Source organism: Diabrotica virgifera, chromosome 6, assembly GCF_917563875.1.
Source record: "Diabrotica virgifera virgifera chromosome 6, PGI_DIABVI_V3a".
Classification (NCBI taxonomy): domain Eukaryota; kingdom Metazoa; phylum Arthropoda; class Insecta; order Coleoptera; family Chrysomelidae; genus Diabrotica; species Diabrotica virgifera.
The window spans coordinates 11,001,402-11,021,948 of NC_065448.1; the positions used below are offsets into that span (position 1 = coordinate 11,001,402).

At 31.9% G+C, this 20,547-nt stretch overlaps 1 protein-coding gene across 2 annotated transcripts in view; it reads left to right on the plus strand.

Moving 5' to 3' along the window:
- Positions 1-9,658: 9,658 nt before the first annotated feature.
- The window catches only part of LOC114331966 (putative thiamine transporter SLC35F3), a 222,876-nt gene continuing 211,987 nt past the window's right edge, over positions 9,659-20,547 (plus strand). For both annotated transcript variants that reach the window (XM_050653295.1, XM_050653296.1), the window contains exon 1: positions 9,659-9,818. The gene's annotated coding sequence lies outside the window, so the exon portion shown is untranslated. The remainder of the gene's footprint in view (positions 9,819-20,547) is intronic.

Below are 20,547 nucleotides of genomic sequence, written 5' to 3' on the forward strand. Positions count from 1 at the left end.
AGTCTTATTCTATAATCTTAATATAATATGAATCTATATTAACTTAATTCAATAATGCACCAACAAACATCCCTTATTTTTGTTCAGTGGCGTGCGGATAATCATAGTCCTTCGCTTGGATACAAATTCTTAGAAAATTTACATTTACATACACTGATCTTTCTGGTTATTGTCCTGAATCGATAGCCTAGTCGATAGTACTCAGTTTTTGCTACCACATGGCGAGAAAAGCCAAAATTAATGAAAAAGTTACATTCCTTGTTTTTCCCCTGTACTCTTCATTTCTATAATTAGTTAATTTTTTTGGAGTTTAGTGCTTAGGCAGTAATATAGAATAGAGCTACCATAGATCATTATAGTAACATTAAAATTCAAAATTCGATTTTTTTGGAGTTACGTGGTTTGTAAATTAGACCGTCGATATATATTATGAGAAGGTTTTTAAGAATCGAATCGAGAAAGAATATTTAGATTAAAAATAAGATACAGACGACGGAGATAAGATATTTACGAACGGTACAGGGATTAACTAAAACAGATCGGGCAACAAACAATGTTAGAAAATATGAATTAAATATGGAGTCGATGGCAGAGAGGAAGACTTAGGGAGACTTGGAACGATGTAATAGCAACACGACTTGACAAAAAAAATACTGGACTGGTAGGGGAGTGCATTTAGATTATCACTTCGGAAAAAATCAAACAAGATAGAACTTTTTGTAATTTCATTAAGAAATGTTTAATAAACAACATATCAAAAAGTTCTACTCGAGAAGTGGGTGCTTTATTTTTTATTAAACAAATGAACAGCGAAGTTAGATGTTTTTTTAAATAACTCCGAAAATATAATTTTTAGAAAAAAACTGACTTCACCATTGAAAAATTCAGAAAATTTTACAAAAAAAACTTATATAAAGATTTTTCTAAAATTAAATCTCTAGCTTCTGTAATTTTTTATTTATAACGCTAAAGTCACCCTTCTCACACACATTGGCGCACTGTAAATTAGCGTTGTAAGAAGTGCACGGTTGAGTTATTTTAATGTAATTCTTTAACTAATGGATCAAAAGAAATTTTACAAATTGGAGATGAAATAAGATGAAATAAGCTATCTTGTGGTTGTAATAAAAAGAAATAAAATTTATGGACATAAGTACGGTGTGGGCGGAAAATGATCCTTACATGAATTTTGTTTAAAAATGATTTAAACATGTGTAACTAATACAATCTTACTTATAAAACTCTCAAATTTGCACAACTTACCACTGAATCATCTTAATAAACGATGTTTTCTTCAAAAAAAATCTCAAAAATTTAATTCAAATAATGGGATGTCTCAAAAAATGTAATTTTTGAAAACTTCGTAGTTTTACAGAATTCCCACCATTTTAAGATGGTATTACTCAAATTTGAATAAATCTAATACAATTTGTTTGCTATTTTTTTAAAGCTTGGGATGTAATCTTTAAAAAACACTGAATCATTTTAGTTTAAAAATGAAATAAATAATTTCTTTTTGAGAAAACTAAGAAAGATAACAAAAATGTAATACAAAAACCGAAAATTACCAGCTGAAAAAATGTATATACAGAGTGATCAAAACTTTTTTCTGTAAAACTTACCTAAAATACATTTAATAATAAGCTTCAACAATAATAAATGTTCAACAAAAAAATTTTTTTAGCTCATACAGTATGTCTGCGTAACTTGGAACCTATTGATAACTTTTTTAATATCAGCTTTACGAAAAAAAGTTATTCTTTATAAAATACTGTACATCGTATATAACACAAGATACAACCATCAAATATCAAATTTTATTAATTTTGTACGAGGTATGTCAAAAAATATGAATTTCACTCATGAGTAAAGTACCTTTATATTTCACAATATCGAAAATTTTTATAAAGGAAAGTTGTTTGCAATTAAAAACTATGTCCCGATATGTAATTATATCCTTCTAATCGAAAATTTGTTTTTTTTTAAATATTCTTTCTAATACATTTTAATTTTTAATATTATTGTGAAAATTATTTGTTTATCTTTTTTTTTTAAGAATGAAATTCCATATTTGTTTGATTGGATTCTACTTGTTTTTCATTTAAATATCCGCGATTTTGGATCCGCCATTTTGAAATTTAAATTTTTAATCTTTAATTCAGATTCAACAACCTGTTAAAAATAAAGACAATAAATGTTTTAGAAAAATGTTCTTTTTTATGTTCTTTTTAGAAAATCCGCATTTTGGATCCGCCATTTTATAGTTTATAATGTTAACATTTAAGTTAGGTTTATCAAAGCTCTCAAAAATAAATGTATGTAGAAATAAATACATTTTGTAAAGAAATTATGATTTTACAACTATTTTTTAAGTTATCCGCCATTTTGGATCTGCCATTTTATAATTTAAATTATCAAAATTTGATTCAGGTTCAGCAACCTCTCAAAAATATCCACATATATGTAAACAAACACGTTTTATAAAAAAAATTCGGATTTTACAACTACTTTTTAAGGATTTTTAGGAAAAAATCCGCCATTTTGAATCCGCCATTTTAAATTTGCAAATTGTAATGTCAGATTCGGGTTCAGCATAATCAAAACTAAAATAAAAACATTTTTTATCAAAATAAAATGTTGAATTCACCCATATTCTTAACATTATTTATACAAAACAATTGTTATTGTTTAAACAATTAATAAACAATTAGCGGCGAAATTTGTGAGTAGAACTTTTTACTTTAACATATTTATAAACTAATAAAAAAAGTTTTAGAAAAATATAACCTTGTTTGATTTTTTTTGAGAACATTGTATCTTTTCGTTCTAATTGCACTCCCCTATGGTTTGAGAAGCTGGACTCTGAGAAATGTTTTCTCAAAGTCTACAAATTTTATTATCAATAACTTGTATTCTATATTTCTTTTCTATCCCGGATTTTATTACGTGATTAAGAGGAAACAGTAGCGATCAACAGGCGGTACAGGCGACGAGCCTGTACCGCCATTAAGAAGAACAAAAAAATACACTTTCTTCAAATAAACTTTTTTATCCGATGTCTAGATTTTGTGTCATTTTGGAACTACTAAAATTTTTTATTTCATTAGTAGTTCCAAAATGACACAAAATCTAGGCATCGGATAAAAAAGTTTATTTGAAGAAAGTGTATTTTTTGTTCTTCTTAATGGCCGTACAGGCTCGTTTTTTTTTAAATATTGTATTTAATTGCAGAGTAATTTCCAGATATTAATATATTTTTTAAATTGGGCTCTGTACCGCCATTCTTTATTATATTACGAATACGTGTGCCAAATATCTCGAAAAATATTCAAAATTACAGCCGCAAACTTGGAACGCGTTTTCGCCACCTGTTGATCGCTACTGTTTCCTCTTAACACGTGTAGGTGATCTTCGTTTCACAGCCACTCCTAAATTCGACTTGCTATAGTAGTTGCTGAAAATCTAGCTTATAGACGGAGAGCTGGAGCCGAAAAATCATCGTCATAAGTAATATGGAGTTTGGCATGTGAAATGTGTCTATTGTTTATTGATAATTATGACCCCTTTCATACTGACACCTCAGGATACAGGAAGTAGCAATAAGGGATGAAAGGGGAAAGTTAGTGTAGTCTTTAAAGGTTTTCGCCTCCTATTTTGTTAAACCTCCATCGATTTGAATGAAAATTGGTGACTAGTTAGAGCATACCCCAAGAAATAAAAATGATTTGGAGCCAACTTGCACTTCTACCCTGAGGGTGGATACCACCCCTTCTCGGGGGTGAAAACTATTTTATTAAAAATAACCCCAAAAATCGATAGAGGGACACATTTTAAGTAAAATTTGTTATATCATGTTATCAAAATAAATCAATACTTTTTGAGTTATTAAAGATCAAAGATTTGTCTATTTAAGAGCATATGCGTGAAGTTACGGATAATAAAAAGAACATATATCAATTAATTGTATGTTAGTAAAATATTATTTTTATATTATTTCAAAATTTAATTGAATTTTTTCTATCAGTATAAACTGAATATGTCCAGAAACTGGGGGTGTCTAATAATGGGTACATTACATTTGACTTATTCGAATACACTTTTGCTAAATTTATAATATCGAAATAATATAAAAATAATATTTTAGTAACATACAATTAATTAATATGTTCTTTTTATCATCCCTAACTTCACGCATGTGCTCTTAAACGTAGAAATCTTTGATCTTTAATAACTCAAAAAGTATTGATTTATTTTAATAACATGATATAACAAATTTTACTTATAATTTGTCCCTCTATCGAGTTGTGGGGTTATTTTTAATAAATTAGTTTTCACCCCCGAGAAGGGGTGGTATCCACCCCCTGGGTAAAAGTGCAAGTTGGCACCAAATCATTTTTATTTCTTGGGGTATACTCTAACTGGTCACCAATTTTCATGCAAATCGATGTAGGTTTAACAAAATAGGAGGTGAAAACCTTTAAAGACTACACTAACTTTCCCCTTTCATCCGTTATTGCTACTTCCTGTATCCACTGAGGTGTCAGCCTGAAAGGGGTCATAATTATCAATATACAATAGACACATTTCACATGCCAAACTCCATATTACTTATGACGATGATTTTTCGGCTCTAGCTCTTAGAATATTAGGTCCCAGTCTGTTATAAAGAGGCAAGCATTATAATAAAGACTTATTAAGCCTTTTATGATGTATTTGCCTACTAGTTTTATTATTACACTTACAATGTCAACTTCTTCAGGTGTTTTGTTGTTTTTCATACATTTACCGCTGATTTAATTTCCTCTTCAGTTATATCTGGATGTTCGTATGGTCCTCGATTTTATATTGCTGGGATTTTTACCTCTGGAATGTGATAATCTGGACTATATAATGTTTTATAGTACTCTTCGATGATTTTTAAGACCTTTTGTTCTTCATAATAATATATGGTTTGTCCTTTTTCAATGAAAACTATTCGTTTATAAATTCGCAAAGTCTGTGTGTTATTGTGTCGCCTCTTCTGCAATATTTAGAGTAGATTTATCGATGGATTCTTATGTAGTTTTGTCTTCTGAATCCAAATCTGAAAACGGCATTTCGATATCTCTTACCGTCTTCGAGATAATCGACCTCAAAATCTAAAATGTGACGTCACAATCCTTATATTTTCCGCCGACACACTAAACGTCAGCTGAAATCGTTTATAGTAACTAGGCTCACGGTTATTAGACTTTATTACGGTTGTCTTGTCCGACGGTGGTGGGGAGACTTATATTTTTGACCTTACGTCACAAGAGTTTACATTCCCATATTTTTAAATTATTTTCGATCATTGAATGTGTGTTATTGTGTATATATGTGTATTATTTGTGTTATTATGAAATAATAAGACAAATAGTACACATTTTATCTTATACCGGGTGGTGAATCGTAAAAAGGGCCATAGGAAACTCGATGTAAAATTCTGAATTGTTGAATTCCTGCTTCCCTAATTATTCTACATCAAAAGTCATGAGATAATACTTGTAGAGAATTAAAATCTGTATTCAAATCAAAAGTTAAAATTGTTCTACGATTTAAATGCATTCCAAAATTTTGAAAAATATGATACATTTGCCACAATAGGTATGCGTGTAAAAGTAAGGCCACACGTTACTATTTAACTGACAGTGCTCACACCATTGACTGAATAAAAAAATCTTTATTATTAATCCTTTCTCCGCAACTGAGTGTATCTTATCAACTGTATTGTTTTTAAACAATAGATGATAAAATAAAAATATTGACAGTTCAAAAATGTGAAGATTATTGCATTGTGTGTGGCCTAAGTTTGGGCTGAAAACTAAAATGTATTACATTTTTACAAAATTTTGGAATATGTTTAATTACGTAGACCAATTTTAACAGTTATTTCCAATACAGATTTCAATCCTCTTCAAATAGTTTCTAATGTCTTTTGATGTAAAATAATTATTAGGGAAGCTGGAATTCAACAGTTCAGAATTTTACATTGAGTTAATGCAAAACCTTGACGCATGTCAAAATTCCCAATGTGTTTTAATTGTATTCATTTTTTTCGAATACTGAGAAAACTACAGTCGGAAAAATGAAAGAATACCCATGAACGAACATATAAAACACGCTGTACTTTCCTGTCACCGTGTCACAAAGAAAATTGTCCAGTGCAAGTACATGTAACAATAATTATTACTTGTACTTGAGCTGGCCAATTTTTTGTGTGACACGGTGACAGGAAAATACAGCGTGTTTTATATGTTCGTTCATGGGTATTCTTTCATTTTTCCTACTGTAATAAATATTTTTGAAAAATTTAAACTCAGAATGAAAGACTACATTATTACCGAGGGCTGAAAGTCCCTGAAAACTTCTATAATGTTTATTTTAATAAGTTACAGGGCTGAAAATAAAAGAGAAGTGTGATGTTTAATTTCAAATATTTCATTCAATAGAATCTGCTTGTTTATTCTAAGGGGCTTTCCGCCCTCGGTAATAATGTAATCTTGCATCCTGCGTTTAAATTTTTCTAAAATACTTGGTTTCCTCAGGATTCGAAAAAAATCATATTACGATTCAAATGACAGTAAACTCTCGTGACGTAATCTCACCCTTAATGTTCATTGGTTAGTCGATTTAGGCTACCGTAGTAATGTCTAAGAACCGTGAACTAGGCTAGTTTTTTTAATCTGAATTTGTTAAGTAAAGCATAGGTTATTTACATTTGAATTTGACATTTCGTGAATGTCAAACTTTAACAATTTTAAATTAATTATTAATAAAATATCAATGACATTTTTGATAGTGAATTTAATTATTATATAAAATAAATAAGATGTTTAAAAACACAATTTGAGTATATTTTGAAAGCAATAATTTACTAATAACTTTACAAAGGTTTCTACGAGTATACGGCCTCCCCTTTAATGGGACTACCTAATTATAAATGGACTATTCCATTTGTTATGAAATGAAAATTGTTATTATAGTCGGTTCCCTAAACTCAGACACAACTGGCTAGTGATTTTAGTAGATATTTTTTTGCCAATTTGGCCGAAATTACTAATTATTTAGTAATTATTAACTATTTAGTAATTATTTTTTGTCGAATTGGTAAAATTACTGACTAAAATCACTAGCCAGTTGTGTCTGAGTTTAGCGAACCGAATATATGAAATATCGTTTGGAATAAAAAATTATGGTCATATATGTGCAATTACATCCTTCTAATGGAAAAAATATTTGAAGATTTTTCTCAAATTATGGATACCAATATTTTCATTTCTAACTATTTTATTTTTAATTTGACAAAGAAAAGTTATTCTTCATAAAAAGCTCTTCATGTTCTAAGATTTATGATGTAACCATCATATATCAAATTTTATTAATTTTATACGAGGTATATAGACAATGTGAATTTTGATCAAGAGTAAAGTACCTTTATAATTCACAACATTTAAATTAGAATGATATAATTGCACCTTAAAACATAATTTTTAATTCTGAACAACTTTTCATAATAGCAAATTTTCCATATTATGAATTAAAATACGTAAATAAACAAAGTTTTCGTTATGATAATGCTGGCATTTTCAGCTTGTTTTATTTTTAACTTATAAATATTCCTGCTTCCTGTCTTTAACTTTAATTTTAGAACTTATAGGTTTTTATTTTGTTGTATAGTACTAGTCGTTTCTTTAGTTTTAAAGTTCCATATTATGTCTCTCCCAACAGCTATTGAAAGAATTCTGTATAAATTTCTTAACGCTGCAAATTCTTTTTTCTACGAGCGTGCAAAAATGTCTACTTTCGCGCACGCGTTTTAGTTTAGAAAGTTTTACTTTTCCGCACGCGTGTTACTTTTCCGCACGCGTTTTACTTTTCCGCACGCGTTTTACTTTTCCGCACGCGTGTTAATTTAGATATGTTAGTTAATATGGCCTTAAAGTAATTATAATACATGCAATAAACTAATATTTAGATATTATTTACTAATTTATTTCAAATATATCTTATTGTGTTCATGTTTTAATGAAATTAACGCGAGAATTCGATGAAATAAAATAATTTTGACATAATGTTCGAAAGTCAAATCAGTAGACAATAACAATGGTTTTGAATCGTCGTCATGGAAACCAAGAGCGTCGTCATGCTAACCAATTATGCTGAAAGTTTGGTTTTGACAACCTTGTCAAAGAATTAACTTGTGTATGTATTTTCATATTAATTAAATTAATTGATTAAGATTTGGTCATTTTTTAAAGACTCGTAGAAAAAATATTGTTCCTAACGCTTGCAGAAAGTCTCTTTTCCGTACTTGACTGCTTGCCGAACTCCCGCTTCGCGTCGTTCGGCAAACTGCAGTCGCGTGCGGAAAAGTATGACTTTCTGCACTTATTAGGAAAATAACTATTTTGCTTATCTTTCATTTCTTTTTTGCATTATGTTTTGTCTTTTCAGTTTACCTTGTATAGGTACTTATCTTGACACTTGTCTGTCTTCTTTATTTTTTCTTTGTGTTAGTAATGATTTTTAGTCTTTGTTACCATATTTCTTCTTACTTCTTTACGTTTAAGACTATCCTCGTTCTAACCATGCCATGATCACTTCCGGTTGAAAATTGATTTAATACAGTTTCGTAAACCATTTGGTGATTACCAAGTCCGCTTTCCTTGGGGTATTTTATAATAAGTGTTCATTACATATCGCCTGCGTTGCAGGAGACAATATATAAGCGTTTGACCTCTTTCGTGTCTATCGTCATATCCGTTAGGTCCAACTACAAACTCCAAATCATCCTACTTGTGTCCTATTTTCGTGTTTATATCTTCCATCTGTATAGTATATTTGGTGGTAACTTCTATCGCAGTGTTAACGTCATCGTAGAACCATTCAACTTCTTCGTTTGTGTGGGTACTGATAGGTGCAGGAACCTGTAATTGTTTTGTTTACTTTATCGATAAGATATACAACTCTATCACTTATGCTTTTATTTGTAAGCATATTCTTTCTGTGTTTTTATTTGCCACAAATCCGACGCCACCATTAGAAGACTCTCCTGAGGCTGAGACTCTCTCCTTAGAAGCGTAACAATGCTTGACACAAAGGACTATGTACTATACTATACAAAATTATATATTCTTCTTTAAGTGCCGGCTCCCAATTGGAGGTTGGATATCATCATCACTATTTTTACTCTATCTATCGCTGCTCTAAAGAGTTCTACACCAGTCCCTCAAATTTTTCAACCATGACACTCTCCTTCTTCCTATACTCCTTCCGCCTCTTATCTTTCCCTGTATTATCAGTCTTTTATATATCACCGACAAATTAATACTCTACCTTGCTGTTAAATCGTATTCATCTAAAGTGATCGCTTTAAACAGGGATAAAATTTTCCCTTCGAATTTCTCGGCAAACATACCATTTAACCTTACACAGTAAGTTTGAAAAGAAGTCAAGCGATGGTATAAAAATACACTCGAACTTGAAAACATCTTTAATCTTTTCCAACCTCGTATGCACAAGTGTCTTCTTTCCACTTTTTTACAATCCTCCAGCCACACCTATCTTACCCCCACTCTGCGTACGCCGCTACGGAGCATCCGACAACTGTGTTTTCCTACAGTTTTTCCGACCGGAGGGACCCGCTCAATCGCGTCTCGTCTTCGGAAAACCACACTTGCGGCATTTTCCACTGTTTTCACTCGCCGATCACCGTGAAAATTGCATTGTCCGTCATCAGAAAGGTCGATAAACCCTCATTTGTTTTCGCATAGACGAGCTGGTACCTAGGCGATAGGGTAAGTGAGTTTTTATAGTTGTGTGTTTGGGGGTTAATGTGAGGAAATGGGGAAAGGATAGGAAGGCATGAGGGGATCGGTAGGCAGTTGGCTTGATTGATGTTTTACTAATTTTATGGTTATCAAATGGGTTTTGTGCTATTATTTTTATTGTTTTCTATATAATAACCACACGAAGGGTTATTGTTATATAGTTTAGTCAGAAAATAGACCAGTAAATAGTCTTGCTCTCTCTTAAACTAACCGTAGTTAGAAATTTGTACAGTATCAATTCTTTGGCAGTAGGTAAACTGATTATTATATATTCAATCAAAACCATATCTACCATAATGGTATTAATGGTGTAAGGTTTATTTTACTTCTTATCCAATTTCTTCTATTCCTTTCCGATTTCGTGTTAACATCTTTGCGTCTGTCCGTCTCACTTTTCGTTTCTTCAATATCTTTCCGATTATTTCATTCCATGTAGTGTCTTGGCCTTCCTCTTTCTTGTTTTTCAACGTTTTTACTTCCCACCTTCTTCTCGCTGGTATGGTAACTTTCATCGGTGTAAATAACATCACCAACTCAGCTGTGTCTGTTCTATAAACTACAATGTGGATTTTATTTTCAGTTCTTTTCTTGTATCTGTGTTCCTCATTCTATCTATTTTGGTAACACCTTTAACTCTTCTTAACAAATTCAGCTCTATAGCATGAATCTTGTTTTTTTTTTTCGTTCCGCTAGTACCCAAGATTCTCTGCTAAAAGTCAGATTAGGTGTATAAACTGCTTTAAAAATTTTTATTTTTGTTAGTCAAAAGACGCAGGAACTAAAATTCGAATTGTTATCCTCTGCTCTTTTTAAGATATAAAATACAAAGCAGAACAGAGTGGTGTATTAGTCGACAAAGGGATCTATAATTACATCCACGACTCGTCGTACACTGTGATAACAATCTTTACAGGACTAGTTGTCTCTTCAACGGTGCTCCGATGAGGCTAAGTGAAAGCCGAAATACGTATAAGCACATAGTAGAGGCCCTTTTCTGTAATCCGATAAAAATCATCTTTCCTTTCATTTCATTTTCATTCAAACTTTCATTTTTGTATTCTGTCATATTTCTTCTCTGTAAATCAATTCTTTCTTTAGTTAAATTTTTTAAAATAAAAATGTATACCATTTTTATTCAGTTGCAATGCGAAGGCAAAACAATCTTACTTTTCAATTAGAATACGGAGCGCAGTCCAGTCCTCTGAATCGCGATTTTCGGCTCTTATTGGATCCTCATCGGAAAGAACGTAGGCACTGTTCTCCATACCCTAATTGACTAGCGTCGAGAGTTTCTCCCACCCATTGCAACCAAAGTGAAGGTATTAGGTGACTAGCGTCATCTGGAAATTGAAAGATGAAGTTAGTTTTCAATTCTAATAGCAAAATTAATAATATTGAAAATATTAAAAATATTACTAAAAGATCTTTAAATTGAAAACTTATTGGTACATTTCCCTGGTGACACCTCCAAGGCTTCTACAATTTGCAAGCCAAATGGATGCTGCAGTGAAGACAAAGGGAAGGAATTCTACACTATGCAATTCACATCCCCCCGTCTGCAGCTCGGTAAAGTTCCAACGGAAAATGCATCTGGTTACTCTACGGAGCAATACGACTATAAAATAAAAATGTATACCATTTTTATTCAGTTGCAATGCGAAGGCAAAACAATCTTACTTTTCAATTAGAATACGGAGCGCAGTCCAGTCCTCTATCGCGATTTTCGGCTCTTATTGGAGCCTTATTCTTTAAACGTATTGGAACCTACGTTCTTTCCGATGAGGCTCCAATAAGAGCCGAAAATCGCTATTCAGAGGACTGGACTGCGCTCCGTATTCTAATTGAAAAGTAAGATTGTTTTTCCTTCGCATTGCAACTGAATAAAAATGGTATACATTTTTATTTTATAGTCGTATTACTCCGTAGAGTAACCAGATGCATTTTCCGTTGAAACTTTACCGAGCTGCAGACGGGCGATGTGAATTGCATAGTGTAGAATTCCTTCCCTTTGTCTTCACTGCAGCATCCATTTGGTTTGCAAATTGTAGAAGCCTTGGAGGTGTCACCAGGGAAATGTACCAATAAGTTTTCAATTTAAAAATCTTTTAGTAATATTTTTAATGTTTTCAATATTATCAACTTTGCTATTAGGATTGAAAACTAACTTCATCTTTTAAATTTTTTAGTTTAATTTTAATTTTAATTTAGATTCTTTCTTTAGTTTTAAGTTAAGTAAAATTTTTCATTTTATTGGGCGCTTTCCATTTTTTAATTTAATTTTCCCTTTCCAACAATCGTTTTTTCCGATTATAGCGCCATCTATCCATAATTCGAAAAAATGTTTCGAATAAAATTTGCTTATTTTTACGCTAAGAATTCAAATCTGTAATAAAAAATGGGTGCTCCTATTTAAGATTTTAAAGTGACCCACACCCCACCTTCGTAGGGCTCGTGTTTAGTACCATATTCGATAGATTTTCCAAAAATATTGAATAAGTGTATTTTGCAGTTTTTCGATCTGATGTTTATTTTGGGAAATATCGCGGGATTTGTATTTAAAATTTTAAATTTACCCCCCACCCTTCTCAGTGCGTGAGGGGTCATGTTTGGTATCTTTCGATAGATTTTTGAAAAATATTGAACACGTAGCTTTTAGTTTTTTGATCTGACGTTCATTTCTCGAAATATTCGCTTTTATTTGTGAAACTTTTTGACTCGCCCATTTACGTGCGCCCCGCTCAAATCGTCAGATTTTTTAAATATACACTCTTTTGCATGTACTTAACTTACCTTATCTTAATCTGACAATTTCGAGTATTTGTAAGGATATAATTTTTTTTCGGACTCCTTGAACGAACTCCCCTGTCTTAACAGCCAATATATGATAGAGGTATATCTGCAAGGTACCACGTTTCTCCCCATATGATAATCTGACGTGATCGGGTAACTGCAAACATCCCCGCTTGGGCTCCCCTAGCATAAGTATATAATAGTTTTAACTTGTTCTATTTTGGTTCCAATTTCTATATTAAGTTGCTCTCTTGTTTCTCCTATGTGCGAAAATTTTTGTTTAGTTGATATTAATCTTTATTCCATTTTCAATAAGTCCTTCTGTCCATATTTCTAAATTATTCTGAAGTTATTTTTCAGATTTTGTAATTGATATACTCCCTCATTTGTTTTCGCATAGACAAGCTGATACCTATGTGATAGGGTAAGTGAGTTTTTATAGTTGTGTGTTTGGGAGATAATGTGGGGAAATGGGGAAGGATTGGAAGGCACGAGGGGATCAGTAGTCAGTTGGTTTGATTGATGTTTTACTAATTTTATGGTTATCAGATGGGTTTACTCATGGGTTAACCATAGTTAAAAAATTGTACAGTATCAATGCAGTATCAGCAGGTAAACAAATTATTATAATAGAATAGACAATCAAAAACTTGTCGACCACCTAATGGTGTCTTCTTTACTTCTTAAAAAATTCCTGCCATTCCTTGTAGTTTCGTGTCAACATATTTGCGTTTATCCATATGACTTCTCTTTTTTCCAATATATTTCCCATTCCATCCCATTATTTTATCCCATGTTGGTATTGATCGCCCCCCTTTTGTTTTGTTTTCCAATATTTGTGCTTTCCACACTCTTTTCACTGGTATGGTATTGTTCATCCGGTGTAAATGTGCCCAATAACTCGGTTGTCTCTGCTCTATAAACTCCAATGTGAATTGTATTTTCAATTCGTTCCTTATATCTGTGTTCTTTGATCATCATAAATGGTGCTACAGCCCTGTAAAAGAGCATCGACCTTCCCAAGTCTATTACGCCAGTCGATTCTAGCCATTGGCAACTATTTCCAGTTTGTTGCGTCTATTTTTCTACCATCCTCATCTACACCATCCTTTCATCTGAGTTTTGGCCTACCCCTATTTTTACTTCTCACAGGTTGTGACAAAAGGAATTCTTGTAGGCGGATTGTCCTGCTGTGGTCTTGCTAGATGTTCTGCCTATCTTAGTGTGCCTATTTTTATAAGAGATATGTACTACGACTTTACCGCCAAATATATGTTTGTATCTGTGGTATACCTCGTAGTTGTACCTCCTCTTCCAAAGACCATTTTCACAGACGCCACTGAATTTTCATCTCAGGATATTTCCTTTAAATATAAGCAGAAGGTTTTCATCTGCCTTGGATATGGTCCATTTGTCAACATTGGTTTTATAAGGGTTTTGTGTATGGCTTTTTTGTTTTTTCTTCTCATATGTCTGCTCAGTCCAAAACAGCATTTGTTTGCTAGGATTATCCTTCACTTGATTATTTCTTCTGTCATGACGTTCTGCTTGGTGGTCAGAGTACCTAAGTATGTGAATTTGTCCACTACTTCTTGTCTGTGCTCCTTATTCTCTCCGTTTTGGTAATACCTTCAACTCTTTTTAAAAACCTCATCTCTATAGCCTGTCTTACTCTTTTTCCATTCCGCTACTGCCAAAGATTCGCTGCCAAATGTCCGAACAGGTCTATAAACTGCTTGGAACACTTACATTTTTGTATTCCTTAATATTTTTTTCTGCATATAAATTGTTTGTCCATTGTATGATACAGTTGTAGCGTTTTCGCTACTCTATTATTGATTTCTGCTTCTAGAGATCTTGTTTCTTCTATTATTACTCCTGAGTATGTAAAAGTTTGAACTTGTTCTGTCTTTGTTTCTTCAATTTCTATATTAAGTTTTTTCTTGTTTCTCCTATCTGCATAACTTGTTTTGTCAACTGTGTTTTGTTCTCCATATCTCTCTTTTCACCTGTCATGGATTTGGTCCATCCATGTCTTCCTCGGTCTTCCCTTTCTTCTTTTGTTTCCCATTTTGGCTGCATGTACCTGCTTTGTTAGTCTCTTTTGCTCCATTCACTCTATATGCCCAAAATACATAGTTCAATTGTTTGTTTTCGATCTTTCTCATTATCGGTTCTTGCTTCAGCTCTCTCCTTATATCTTCATTTCTTAATCTTTCAAATTTCGTAACTACATACAGCTATTCTTCTCATATATTTTATCTCGGTGGTTTTTATTATCGGGCTTTTCATTCACAGTCATTTGTTTCGAGCGTCTGTGATATGTTGTATAATCTGTGTATAATCAATCGGTGAAGCCCAAATCGGGTTTCGTTGAAAAAATACAAAATACTATTAAAATAAAACAAACATGTTGTTGCTAAGTAAAAAAATTCTTCTAATAATTTATTTAATCTGACTCATTTATATTGGCAATTCAGACGTATATTATACATTTTAAAGTAGAAGACTTTAAAATGATATCGCCAATATTTATGAGTTGCGTTCCTGGGACGACTTTACTAAAAGATAGTTCATTCTATTACATGAAATCAATCCCAACTCAAGAATATCCGTCGCAAAAAAAATCATAGCATGTGATCTGTCTTTAAAAAGACAACCAAATGCAACGATGACAGTAAAATTCTCGCGTTAGAGATTCCATAGTAAATCACGAGGGAAAACCAGGAAAAAACCTCGTGATACTATTCTGGTTTTCTGTTTTTCCTGGTTTTCCCTCGTGATTTACTATGGAATCTCTAACGCGAGAATTTTACTGTCATCGTTGCATTTGGTTGTCTTTTTAAAGACAGATCACATGCTATGATTTTTTTTGCGACGGATATTCTTCAGTTGGGATTGATTTCATGTAATCGAATGAACTATCTTTTAGTAAAGTCGTCCCAGGAACGCAACTCATAAATATTGGCGATATCATTTTAAAGTCTTCTACTTTAAAATGTATAATATACGTCTGAATTTCCAATATAAATGAGTCAGATTAAATAAATTATTAGAAGAATTTTTTTACTTAGCAACAACATGTTTGTTTTATTTTAATAGTATTTTGTATTTTGACAACGAAACCCGATTTGGGCTTCGAAACGTTAATACATTCATTTTTTAGTAAAATTGTGGCTTATTTCCCATAAGAAATACGTAATTATAAAAATGCCACAAGGAAATAACTTCAAAACAACATTATGTCAAAGTGTCACGAAGGCAAAAATTCTATATTAATTTTAGAGTTCGAGTGCAATTTGTTGCGATTATTTCATGAATAAAACTGTTCAAAACCAAAATTTTATTGTAATTTATATATGTAAGTACCAATTAGTGAAATTAAACACACAGTTGTTATAAATATGTATTTGACGGTTGAAAGTAGACTTAGGCAAATATGCAAATAAAAACATATGAAATATGCGCATAAATATGCAGTATTTTATACAAAAATATGCATGTTCATCTAGAAAATATGCACATAAAAATAAAAAAGATATAATTATGTATATTTAAACAACTCAGAAAATATTATCCATTTTATTTAAAAACATATTTAAAATATCTTCGTAATTTATATTAATTAATACTTTTGATTTATTTTGCAAACTAAGCTTAGGTATTTAACTATTTAAGTATTTTAATAAATAAATGATATTACTTCGAATTGTGCCAACACTGAATTAATGATTAAATGCTGTTTAAATTTTTTTAACAAAAATTTATGGCTTCTGAGTAGGTACATATTACAATATATTTTTTAAATGAAAAAACTTCTTTCTACATCAACCGATGTTACTGGGGTATTTTTCAAATTTACGGTAATCTTTGCTTTCACATTAAGAGTGTCCTAACTAAGAGTGTCCCACCTAGTACCTACTTGAACTAAGTACTTCAGAAAGGACCTTGAAAATATCAAGATAATATGACTGTGAAAGCAGGCAGGTCCCCCAAATATGTACAGGAGATTCTTGGTTTTTGTTTATTTATCTAAGGAAAAATACTACGAGCCTAAATCTAAGCACACAACTAAAGGTTATTGTACGAGAAAATAATGTTAAGCGACTTTTCAGTACATTATTGAATGATTTAAATTTTTTAGATCCTATTTTTTCATCACAAGAAATTAAAAAAATGCCTGAGAAAATAAGAAATATGTATATCGATTTATTGCGAACTTGCCTTGTGTCAGCACATATTAGAAAATATTCTCGTATAAAATAATATAACACACAATTATGTAGTACTTCTAGTTTTACCACAGATTGAGCAATAAACTTTATCCCGTAGATGTAGGTTTTATTAAAGTTTGATGCAGTGTTTATTTTCAATAGTTTCAAATTGCAATTCACAATATTATTGCAAAGACAGGTGTTACCGGTTCCAATTTTACAACATAATTAATTGATTTCTACAACTGACCATCCCAATAAAAGTTTTTACCTAGAGGTATAAACTAGCAGCTTTTGGAACCCTTATTCAAGAACAAAACTGCAATAAATATCTAGAGATATTGAAATAAAATTAAATATTCGGATTTCCAAGCTCTTGATTTACTTGATGAATATTTACACACATAAAATTTCAAGTTATATGCACTTTATGCACACTGTTATAGAAATATGCAAATTTTGACATTTTTGCATATTTTATGCATAATATGCAAAATATGCAATTTGCATATTTGCCTAAGTCTAGTCATCACTTTTATAATTTTTAAAACATTTGTCATTAATGTCACTGAATGTATTTTTTCATAGCAACGAAGGGCATCTGACGTAATATGCTTAACGACGGGAGATTATATCAAAAATTATCACCTTAATTTGCATGTCTGTATCTTTCTATTGGTCAGAATCTCCTATGAATGAAATAATCGGATTAACTATGCTGTTATATAGCTACTCTGAGTTTAGTTCTGTTATCTATTTCTGATTTCCCAAAAATTTTATTATTTAATAAGTAGTACAGGTTAGTAGTCTTCTTCAGTTTATTACTCATTGCCATGCCCGTTTTCCCATTATCTGTTATTATATTTCCCAAATATACAAAAGTACATACTTGTTCTATTACTTGTTTCTTCACTATTATTTTAGTATTCCTTTCTTTTTTCTCATCTTCATTTATTGCCAAAAAATATAATAATTAAAAGTAAAATGTTGTTAAAAACTGTAAAAATGAATTAAGATGAGCTTTAATTAAACTAAACATTGTGAAACGATAAATATAGATAGGTTCTATTGAGATGCTCCAATATATTGATCTATTTATTCTTCCTGCTAAAACGAGCAACAAGTTGATAAAATATTTGGGTCATAACATTGTTTGCAATTGTATAATACTATTAATGGTTTCAACATGACTTAAAAAGCCCCTTGATGATTTGCATTGCATAACAATTAGCAATGTTTACACTGGTGGATGGATTCAGTAATATGAAGCGATAATTTGCTAATATTTTACTCGTACAGAATGTCCACAAATAGAATTTTGAAAGAGAATTTTTTTTTGTCGAATTTATGTCAGTTGTGATATAAAATAATATGATGGGAAGTAAAACTGAAGATTAGTGTTATTATCTCTTATCTAAGTTTATCAAATCTTGACACTGTATTGTGCACACTAGAACTGAATCACATAACAGAATTTTCAGGATCTTTTTAGGTTTTTAAATGTACTCGATAATGTGATGATTATATTCTTGCAGTATCTCTAGCCATCTTGCCATTTAACTTTTAGAGTAGGCATCTGTTGATAAATGATCAGTTCAAAGATCAAAATTTTGGTGACACAAATAATTGGGAAAATGTTAATAAGCCTTCACCATGCCTAGTAGTTCCCTTCTGGTATGGCAGTAGCTTTATCGTGGTTTTGATAAGACATTGTTAAAGTAAATGATCTATTTGTCTTACCCCTGTCGATCCTGTGAAATAATTGCTGTTATGACACTATAGCCTTCATTCTTTTCAAAAAAAAAGTTGATCCTTGTCTTCAGTAACTAAGTGTCGGTGCAGTGATTTTTGTAGTAAAGATTTCTGATTACTTACCGAAAGTATTTCTAAATATTCTAAAAACTGTTGAAAACATCTACCAAAATAACAAATTGGAAGTCCGAATATATGACCAACTCGCAGAACCTATAAGCGTAGGTAGCGTAGGGGAATGGGGGGCATGACGGGGTCGCGAGGTAAGACGGGGTACCGCACACAAACAAGAAACTACACGTTGGTGAATAGTATGCAGTAACTCAATAGGAAGAGTCATTCGATTAACGGTCACTGCAAGAGAAACCGTGAATGAGAGTGCACGCGTTTTTTGTTTACAAACGGAAAACTGTTTTAGCTCTCCGTTGATCTAATTTTGTGCAAGGACAACCATCGTTATTTTAAGGTAATTATGATCACCTCATTAATGTCTTTTTTATCGTTGTTTACTAGTATTCTTATTTTGATAATGGCGTATTGTTTATGTGAATACGTTAAACATTTAATTAGTGAATTTTTTTTTGTTCAAAGTTACCTTTTGAGGCAAGATGGGGTATTGGGTGCGGGGTATGATGGGACATTGGTGGTAAGTCTGGGTTAACTTGAATTTCTTAATAAATAACATTGGATTATTGTTTTAGATAATACCATGGTACGTACTTACAAGAAAAAACAAAAAGAGGAGAGTGGTCGAGAAATGCTATGAAAACAGCCATAGAAAAAGTGACATCGTCAGAACCCTGGGTAGGCTGCCAGATCTGTGGATGTTGAGCTCACAATGCTTGTGCTAGGGTGGACAATGAAGATCTGGAGCAAATACACATTTTTGTTTGTTTTGTGAGAATTAATTAGCATCACCATCATGCTCCAATTCCATTACCCCATCATACCCCATAGTATGGGGCAAGATGGTTTTTCATAATGTTCTTATTAATGGCTAATTGTTGAAAAATGTGATAGGTTGATTTTCCAAAGATTGTACCAAATCATAGTTAGATTAATGACGTAACGCGCCATCAATTAGTAATAGTAATAAACGTAGTAATTATGTTGTATTTTTGTTATTTTCCTTAGCTACCCCATCATACCCCCCCCCCCCTTCCCCTAATTGGCGAGGATCATAATAAGTGACAACAAAGGAAGAGGATACAGAACTTGAAACAAAGAAGTAAAAATGCTTTGTTACGCAGAAGATGCAATATTGATAGAGCAAGATGGATATAGTCGTAAAGATTAGTTTACAGATTTAACATAAGAGCAAAAGGATTTAAATGACAATCTTATCTCAGAACACTAAAACAACAGTAATCGGCAAAGAACCAATATGTCGATGGATACCGATCATAAATCGATAGATAGCATCAGCATTGAACATGTAATGGAAATAAAATGCCTTAGAACTACACTGTCCAGCTATGGAGATCTGAACAAAGAAGTGAAAGACAAGAACAAAAATCAAATAGACTGGCAGGATGCCTTAACCCTCGTAAGGCGTGCTTAGATTCTTACGTAAAGGACGGTGCGGGGTGCATTTGCACCCCATCCGTATATCCATTTTTTTTTCATATGTGAACTTTGGGGAAATTGATTTGAAAGATAATTAAGACTTGTTTAACCTTCGGAGTACGAAGACTGGGTCAAGCGTGACCCGAAATTCAGTTATTTCTGAATATTTTATGAAATATTTTTTTCCAAATCCGATTGATCGTAAGTTCTCCTTATTTGTTTCAATCTATTTTTTCGTATATAATTCGTGAACACGCAAATTGCAGTTTTTCCTCTTATCTACGTAACATCTATGAAGCCGGGTCAGTCGTGACCCGGTATTCGGATTTTGAAGAATATTTTCAATATGTTTGTAGGTACACGTAAATCGCAGC